The sequence below is a fragment of the Anser anser genome (genome assembly GCF_964211835.1).
Source record: "Anser anser genome assembly, chromosome: 1".
NCBI lineage: Eukaryota > Metazoa > Chordata > Aves > Anseriformes > Anatidae > Anser > Anser anser.
The window spans coordinates 117,027,895-117,036,942 of record NC_139720.1 but is presented as its reverse complement, the minus strand read 5'-3'; the positions used below and the strand labels follow the sequence as shown (position 1 = coordinate 117,036,942).

The 9,048-nt window shown below is 42.0% G+C and overlaps 1 long non-coding RNA gene across 1 annotated transcript; it reads left to right on the top strand.

Moving 5' to 3' along the window:
- The first annotated feature begins 4 nt into the window (after positions 1–4).
- Positions 5–9,046, top strand: LOC310905610. The gene is made up of 2 exons (XR_014589158.1): positions 5–741; positions 5,840–9,046. It is a non-coding gene; the product is annotated as an uncharacterized lncRNA (long non-coding RNA).
- Positions 9,047–9,048: the final 2 nt, after the last annotated feature.

The window sequence follows — 9,048 nt, the reverse complement described above, 5'->3', positions numbered from 1 at the left end:
GCTACTGTTAGTAATAGAAGAAGAAATAATACAATATTGTTTAGTATGTTACATTTGCGATGTACTGTTCCGAGGCTGCGCTTGGAAGATACAAAATATATGTGCAAGGGTAACATGAGAATGCACCAATTCATGATGAGGAGTAAGGAGGATTAAAAGAATGCTCAATTTGCAAGACATCTAGATAACTGGGGCTTCTTGGACTCTGGGAACTGGGTCAAACCAACCTTGCGGTTTGGACTGAGACCAAGGGCTCAGAGAGCATGCGTGAAAAGGAAAGGTTAAAAAGTTCAACTCTGATGAAGACATCTTACTTCATCCCGACGACCACCCGGACGACCACCAGAGAGTGATACGCAAGCGCAGAAGGACTGATAAGATAATTAGCATACGAAGCGAGGCTAGGTGGAGCTAGGAAATGAATATGCATAGATGAGTTGTGAAACCTAATGCATATGTAGTATCTTAGGAGATAAAAGAGAACTAAGAAAACAAATCAGACGAAGTTAGATTTGGGCAGGCATGCCCCTAACTTCCGGCGCCTAATAAAGCACCTTCATATAATCACTTTGTGGATTATGTGTTTTCATGAACGCCAACATTTTGGCGACCCAGATGGGACCTCGTGGGCACTGCTGAGGCGGCTCGCGAACTGATCACGCTCCAGCCGGCACCGAGGAGTTTCTCGGGGAGCCATCGGCCGCGACCGACCCCCGCTGCTCACAACGTACCTCTGAAAGGGTAAGAAAAAGGTGCTTTCTGGTAATTGGTACCGATCTGGTCTGGGAGCCTGCCGGTCAGACGCGGCGAAAGCCACGCACGGTTGGGCTAGGGAATTCCCGTGGTAAGCCTAGGCGCCGTCCGTCAGACAGTCGCGAAAGCGCTGCAGGTTCGGCATCAGTGGTCTGGTTTTGCTGCAGGCTCAGCATCTGGTTCGGTTCGGTAAAAGCTATAGCTGATAATGGAAAAACTTAAAAGTATTCTGGGCGGTAATGCTTCGGTACCGCGATCCTCCCCTTTGGGCTGTTTATTAGCACACTGGAAGGAGGGGTGTTTCGGGCAGGAGTTACGAAAGGGTAAACTGGTTGATTACTGTAATGTTTGGTGGCCACAGTATGAACTAGAAGATCAAGAAAGTTGGCCAGAAAACGGAACCTTACAGTACAATACTATCTTACAATTAATGTTATTTTGTAAGCGAAAAGGCAAGTGGGACGAGATTCCTTATGTAGAACTATTTTTCTATTTGCGAGATAAGCCTGAGTGGCAACGCGCTTGCGGGATAATGGTGGCTAAAATAACTGTTGATGAGCATTGTAAAGGATGCAGAGGAGAAAGACGCTGTATAGGACATCAAGCGTTAGAGAATGATAGGTATTACAGACGGGATGATGGAAATATAGATTTGGAAGTAGTACCATCAGCCCCGTTAGAACAAGGGCAGACTGTCAGGGAAGGAAGCGGGGATAGTGAGGGGGAGGAGGAAGAAAAAGGAGCGGTAGCTTCGGCTACCCCGGTATCGTATAGAACCCGACAACAAGAGCAGAAAGTTGTGGATGAATGGATGATAAGAAAGAAAGGCGGAATAAGACAAAAGGGAAACATAATTGCTCCACTCAGACAAGGAGTAGGGACGGAAGGGCCAGTATATGTTAAAGTACCGTTTACTCCGGGAGACCTAGTAATTTGGAAACAAGCAGCAGGGACATATCGGGAAAACCCGGATAAAGTAGCCAGGGTAATGAAAATGATAATTAAAACCCAGAATCCGGACTGGGATGATCTTCAAGTAATATTAGATACATTAATGGACTCGACAGAAAAAGATATGGTGTTAAGGGCAGCTAGAGAAAGAGCAAAAGAGGATGTTCGGAATGGATTAGTCTCGGGAAGCGTAGATCAGAACTTCCCGACGGAAGACCCGCAATGGGACTATAATACAGGGGATGGTCTGAGGAGATTGAAGAGATACCAGGATTGGATCCAAATAGGGGTGCAGAGTGCTATGCCTAAAACTATAAATTGGTCTAAATTGTATAATGTTAGGCAGGAGAAAACCGAATCTCCCTCTGCATTTTTGGAAAGGCTTAAGGAAACTGCAAAGAAATATACTGACCTAGATATAGAAACAGAACAAGCTAAAGCACAATTAGCTCTTATCTTTTTAGGACAATCACAGGAGGACATCCGGAAGAAATTACAGAAACTGGAGGGAGGAGACCTGAGAAATATGGATAGACTGTTAGAAATAGCCTGGAAAGTATACAACAATAGAGAAAAAGAATCCACCAGGAGGCAGCAACAGAATTTGTTAGCAGTAATTCAAGGCAGAGGAAACCAAGGATTCAGAGGGAGAGGAAGAGGATTTGCTAGAGGACGGGGAGTTAGTATCGGAAGGGGTCGCGGAGACTTTGGTGGAAATCCGGGAGAAAGATTAGGATTGAATCAGTGTGCTTATTGTAAAAAGGAGGGGCATTGGAAAAATGAGTGTCCGTTTAGAAGAGACCAATTCTCGGGAAGTTCATTTCAGAATCAGGAAGCCATTAAGGCAATGGTGCTGGGAGATTTTAGTAGCTGACTAGATACAGAACATAAAACAGTCAAAGAACCTTTAGTAAAGATTCAATTAGGGGATAAGGAAGTAAAGTTCTTGATAGATACAGGAGCAACATATTCAGTGTTAAATAGTTTAAAAGGACGATTGGGAACTAAGACAACTACAGTAATTGGAGCCACAGGGAAGGAGGAGGAACGGCCATTCTTACAACCCCTTGATTTGCGTTTTGGGGGTAAGGAACTAACCCATGAATTCTTGTATGTACCAGAATGCCCGATTCCACTCTTGGGACGGGATCTATTAGCTAAATTAGATGCAACAATAACCTTTGAGGATGGAGAATTAATAATGAAGGTACCTGAGTCCAAAGTAGGACAAATCCTAATGATCAAAGATAAACCCTTTGTTAATATTCCAAGAGAAGTAGAAAATGCAGTTATACCAACAGTATGGGAAACAGATGTACCAGGGAAGTCGAAACTGGCACAACCGGTAAAGGTGGAATTAAAGGAAGGAGCCAAACCTGTTCGAATCAAACAATATCCACTTAAGATAGAAGCTAGGCAGGGGACAGTGAAAATTATTGACAAATTTCTCAAACATCAGATTCTGGAAGAATGTAAATCGGAATACAATACTCCAATTTTTCCAGTAAGGAAGCCGAATGGTGAGTATAGATTGGTACAAGATCTTAGAGCAATAAATGAAATAACAAAGGACATTCACCCGGTAGTGGCTAATCCTTACACATTGTTAACATCTGTGAGAGAGAAATATAAATGGTTTACTGTGATAGATTTAAAGGATGCCTTCTTTTGCATACCTCTTGATAAAGATAGTAGAAAATTATTTGCCTTCGAATGGGAAAATCCTCAGAGTGGACGAAAGACACAATTAACTTGGACAAGACTCCCACAAGGCTTCAAGAATAGCCCGACCCTCTTTGGAAGCCAGCTGGCCAAGGAACTGGAAATCTGGACAACGCAAGGACAAATACAGGTACCCAGAAGTCAGTATTTGCTGTTACAATATGTAGATGATATTTTGATTGCTACAGAGAATGAGTCGCTCTGCACCCAAATAACCATCGAAATTTTAAATCAGTTGGGAATGGGTGGTTATAAAGTTTCAAAGGAAAAAGCACAAATAGTTTGCTCAACTGTAACATATTTGGGGTGTGAGATTTCCCAGGGACAAAGAAGTCTGGGTGTCAATAGGATAAAAGCTATATGCACCATCCCGGAACCTCAAAGTCTCCATGAGCTAAGGGCCTTCTTAGGAATGGCTGGCTGGTGCAGATTATGGATAATGGACTATGGACTCATAGCTAAGCCCCTTTATGAAGCTCAGAAGGCACAGGATTTTATTTGGGGAAAAGTACAGAAAGAAGCTTTCAAGAAACTTAAAGATGCCTTAATGAAGTCACCAGCTTTGGGCCTACCAGATTTATCAAAAGATTTCCAGTTATTTGTATATGAAAGACAACGACTAGCACTAGGGGTACTAACCCAGCGACTGGGAAGCTGGAAAAGACCTGTGGGATACTTTTCTAAGCAGTTGGATGCTGTAAGTGCAGGATGGCCCTCATGTTTGCGGGCAGTAGCAGCAACAGTTCTCTTAATCCAGGAAGCAAGGAAACTTACCTTGGGAAAACGTATTGAAGTTTTTGTACCACATATGGTAACAACTGTTTTAGAACAAAAGGGGGGCCACTGGCTATCACCCAGCCGAATGATGAAATATCAGGCAATACTAACTGAACAAGATGACGTAACCTTGAAAACAACTAACCTGTTAAATCCAGCAGTATTTTTAGGAACTGTTCCAGAAGAAGGACCGTTGGAACACAATTGTGTGGAAATAATCGAACATACCCATGCCAGCCGCGAGGATTTGAAGGATGTACCCCTTGAAAGGTATGACTGGGAACTTTTTACTGATGGTAGTAGTTTTGTGGAGAATGGAACACGATATGCAGGGTATGCAGTAACAACCCTGAAGACAGTGATCGAAGCAAAACCTTTACCACCTGAAACATCAGCACAGCGAGTGGAACTGATAGCCCTACCTCGAGCACTGGAACTGAGTAAAGGAAAGATGGTAAATATTTGGACAGATTCAAAGTATGCTTTTGGAGTAGTCCATGTTCATGGAGCATTATGGAAAGAAAGAGGGCTGTTGTCCTCACAAGGAGCCAATATAAGATATCAAGAGGAGGTGTTAAATTTGATAAATGCGGTACAAAAACCAAAACAAGTGGCTATTATGCACTGTAAAGCTCATCAAGGAGGAACCTTGAAAATATCAGAAGGGAATCGGCTGGCAGATTGAGCAGCTCGACAAATTGCTCGGGAGGTGTGGAATGTAATGGCTTTGGTACCACTCAAGGTAGGCCCCACTTGTCTTAATCTTCCCAAGGAACCAAGATATTCACCAGAGGATGAGAAATTAGCAAATCTCCTAAAGGCCCGAAAGAACTCTGATGGACGGTATGTAACTGCTATGGGCCAGGTAGTAATACCCCCCTTGGTGATGCGAGAAATACTTCAGACAAGACATAATGAGTGTCACTGGGGTGCAGAGGCAATGGTAACATTTTAAAACGTAGCATTATCTCTACACATATGTTAACAATGGCAAAATCAGTAATGTCAAAGTGTGAGATTTGTCTGAAAAATAATCCAGTAGCAAGAAAACATGCTGAAATGGGAAGAGTTAGAGTAGGAATAGAACCAGGAGATTACTGGCAAGTTGATTTTGTAGAGTTACCTAGGACTAGGGGATGTAGGTATTTGTTAGTAGGGGTTGACACCTTTTTCAGATGGCCAGAAGCCCTTCCCTGTCGCACCAATCAAGCTAAAGAGACAGTAAAATGGTTACTGCGGGAAATCATTCCGAGGTTTGGGGTACCATTAGGAATATCCTCGGATAGGGGGCCGCACTTTGTTTCATCTGTGGTTAAAGACGTAAGTCGGCTATTAGGAATTTCTTGGAATTTACATACTGCATGGAGACCCCAATCTAGTGGACAGGTAGAAAGGATGAACCAAACTCTAAAGGGACAGATCAGTAAAATCTGCCAGGAAGCCAAAATACAATGGCCACAAGCTTTGCCTATAGCTTTACTGAGAATAAGGATAAAGCCAAGGAGTGGAATGTCAGTAAGCCCATACGAGATTACGTATGGAAAGCCTTATGAATCCCCAGAACCAAATCCTAATATGCATATAACAGGGAACCAGGATGTTTATAATTATGTATTGTTTCTTGGTAAAACTTTAGCTCAACTTCGAAGTGTTCTGGTGTGGAACTGACCGTTGGCACTGGAAAATCCTGTCCACGACATTCAGCCAGGTGACCAAGTGTACATTAAAAACTGGAATGAAGAACCCCTGAGAGAACGGTGGGCTGGACCTTATCAAGTATTATTGACTACTTTTAAAGGTAGAAGGGGTGGATGCTTGGATTCATTATACTCGGGTGAAAAAGGTTCCCGAATTTTGGTCAGTGCGAGCAATCGGAGATACAAAACTACAGATGAAGCGCGTATAACCATACAATGTTGGGGTTCTTAACAACAGTAATGATAACAGTAATTGTTTTGTGTAAATACCTTGTAATTGGGTTCCTAGAAATACCAGAAAAATATAAGAAAGAGGAAATATTCAGAGGAGAAAATGTTACTTTGGAATGTGGAATGCACAACGATAAACCAATAACAATTAGCTCTCTACAGGTGGTCTGGGAAAAAATAAGTGACTCCGGACAGAGCCAGGAAATATACGTAGACACAACCAGGGACAATACAGGATTGAAGGCTGGATGGAAGGGGAAGGCATACGTAAGTAAAACCATAGAATTGGGCCAACAACTGAGAGGAGCTACCACCTGAACCCTGTTTAGTGTTACTGAAGTCAACAAAGGAAACTACCGGTGCATGGTAACACATGAAAATAGCACAGATTACGGGATAAGAGAAATATTGGTATATCCGAAATTGGATAAAGGAATATTGGTAGCCCACCAAAAAGGATCTAGAAGAAAAAGAGAGGGCCAGGTACCATGGACACAAGTGGTACAGATCCCACACAGGCAACCATCAGAGAATTTACTGGTAGGATTGATTAAAGATTTTGCCATAATGAAAGGAACTGATAGAATTACTGCTTGTTTGCCCATTCCAAAAGCAACAGGGGACCCGCTTGAGTGGGGTATAACCACCTGCCACTGCCCCAAGTAAAAGGAAATGAAACAATTCAATGTAAAGAAGTGAAAGTTCTAGAGAGGATAAATGTTACACAATACTATAGGAAACTGAGCCCCCCAACATCAAGGTCTGAATGTGAAAAGAAGAACTACCATTTCATAATGATAGGCAGATTTAAGAATGTGGGACAGTGTTATTACGACGAACTACGTGTAGTAGAAGGAGTTAGAGAAAAGATTGTTTGGGAATGTCAAGAGAAAAATGAGCCAAAAGGAATGAAAGGGTGGGATAATGATTGGACAGTAAGTTTATTGCAGAAATTCCAGTATGGAGGGAATACATCATGGTGTATTAAATGGCAGGGAAAGCAGAATGGAACTGATCAGTTTTATACAGTAAGCCGGGTTGACAGTAGTGGTAGACAAGAGTCAACAAAGGTAGCTTGGTGGACTTGTGAGAAGAAATATACTTGCGACAGTAATAATGAAGATATCGAGCACTTACTTCCGGTATTGATAGCTCTTAGGGCAGGATATGCTTGCCGAGGAATTAAGTACAATTCGGAAAGAAATAGCCAGGCTAGTCAAGTCGCAGTGGATTGTAGCTATAGTACCATACAAAGTCCAGGACAATTTGTATGGGCAGCCAGTAATGGAACTTGGACTACACACCCACTGATAGATGGGGAAGTAAAAGAAATAACTCTAGGACTCCCACCCCACACTGCGTCCAATATGGAAAAAGTCTCCTTTTAAGGGAAAGTTGGAAACCCTACAAATTAGTAGGGCAAAAAGAAGTTTAGAAGAAGGGGAAGATGAAGATACATGGCATGAACCCTCGGATGGAGTAAAATTCAGTTGGGCATTAGAATCTCTATTTGCACAGGTAGCTACTTATCGAAATAGGGAAATGATTTATAAACTTACAGGACAAGTGAGTAGGCTTGCGAGAGCCACAAAAGAAGGCTTTAGAGACCTTAATATCCAACTACAATCTACAACTAAAATGGTGCTACAAAATCGATTGGCATTAGATACACTGTTATTAAAGGAACATGGAGTATGTGGATTTCTAAAAGATCGTATTGATCATTGCTGCATCCACATTCCAAATGTGACTATTGATGTAGAACATGACATAGAACAACTGGCTCGAGTGGAACAAGATGCAGAACAGGAAGAGAAAGATATGACAACAAGCTGGTTGGATAAAATTTTTAGTGGATGGAATATTAGTAATTGGGTTAAGTCCTTACTGGAGACAATAATTATATTGGTGATTGTAGGGGTACTAATTTGGTTAACATTTATAATGCTGAAAAGTCTGATTCTAAGGAAGACAACCTGGAACCGGACAGTGATGCAAACTATTGCTCGGCAAATGGAACCACATCCTCAATATCCTCCACCGGCATCTAACAACTTTGGATTTCAGAGAAAGAATCTGAGGAACCCAGGAGGTGAAATGGAATGAAAACCGAATAGACAAGATCAGTTTCAGATCAAGTGAACCCAACCAGAAGAGCGAATGTAACATAAAGCAGAAGTGGTGGACTTATGAAATGTTGTGACAATCCTAATCTTTGTAATTTCCTTGATTCTTAATGATGTAATTTTCCGTGGTTATATTATTGGTGAGCACTGAGTGTAAAATATTTTAGTTAGTTAGTGAAAGCATTTGCCCTCCTCGAAAGGAGTGAAATGCTTTCAAAGGGGGGAAATGTTAGTAATAGAAGAAGAAATAATACAATATTGTTTAGTATGTTACATTTGCGATGTACTGTTCCGAGGCTGCGCTTGGAAGATACAAAATATATGTGCAAGGGTAACATGAGAATGCACCAATTCATGATGAGGAGTAAGGAGGATTAAAAGAATGCTCAATTTGCAAGACATCTAGATAACTGGGGCTTCTTGGACTCTGGGAACTGGGTCAAACCAACCTTGCGGTTTGGACTGAGACCAAGGGCTCAGAGAGCATGCGTGAAAAGGAAAGGTTAAAAAGTTCAACTCTGATGAAGACATCTTACTTCATCCCGACGACCACCCGGACGACCACCAGAGAGTGATACGCAAGCGCAGAAGGACTGATAAGATAATTAGCATACGAAGCGAGGCTAGGTGGAGCTAGGAAATGAATATGCATAGATGAGTTGTGAAACCTAATGCATATGTAGTATCTTAGGAGATAAAAGAGAACTAAGAAAACAAATCAGACGAAGTTAGATTTGGGCAGGCATGCCCCTAACTTCCGGCGCCTAATAAAGCACCTTCATATAATCACT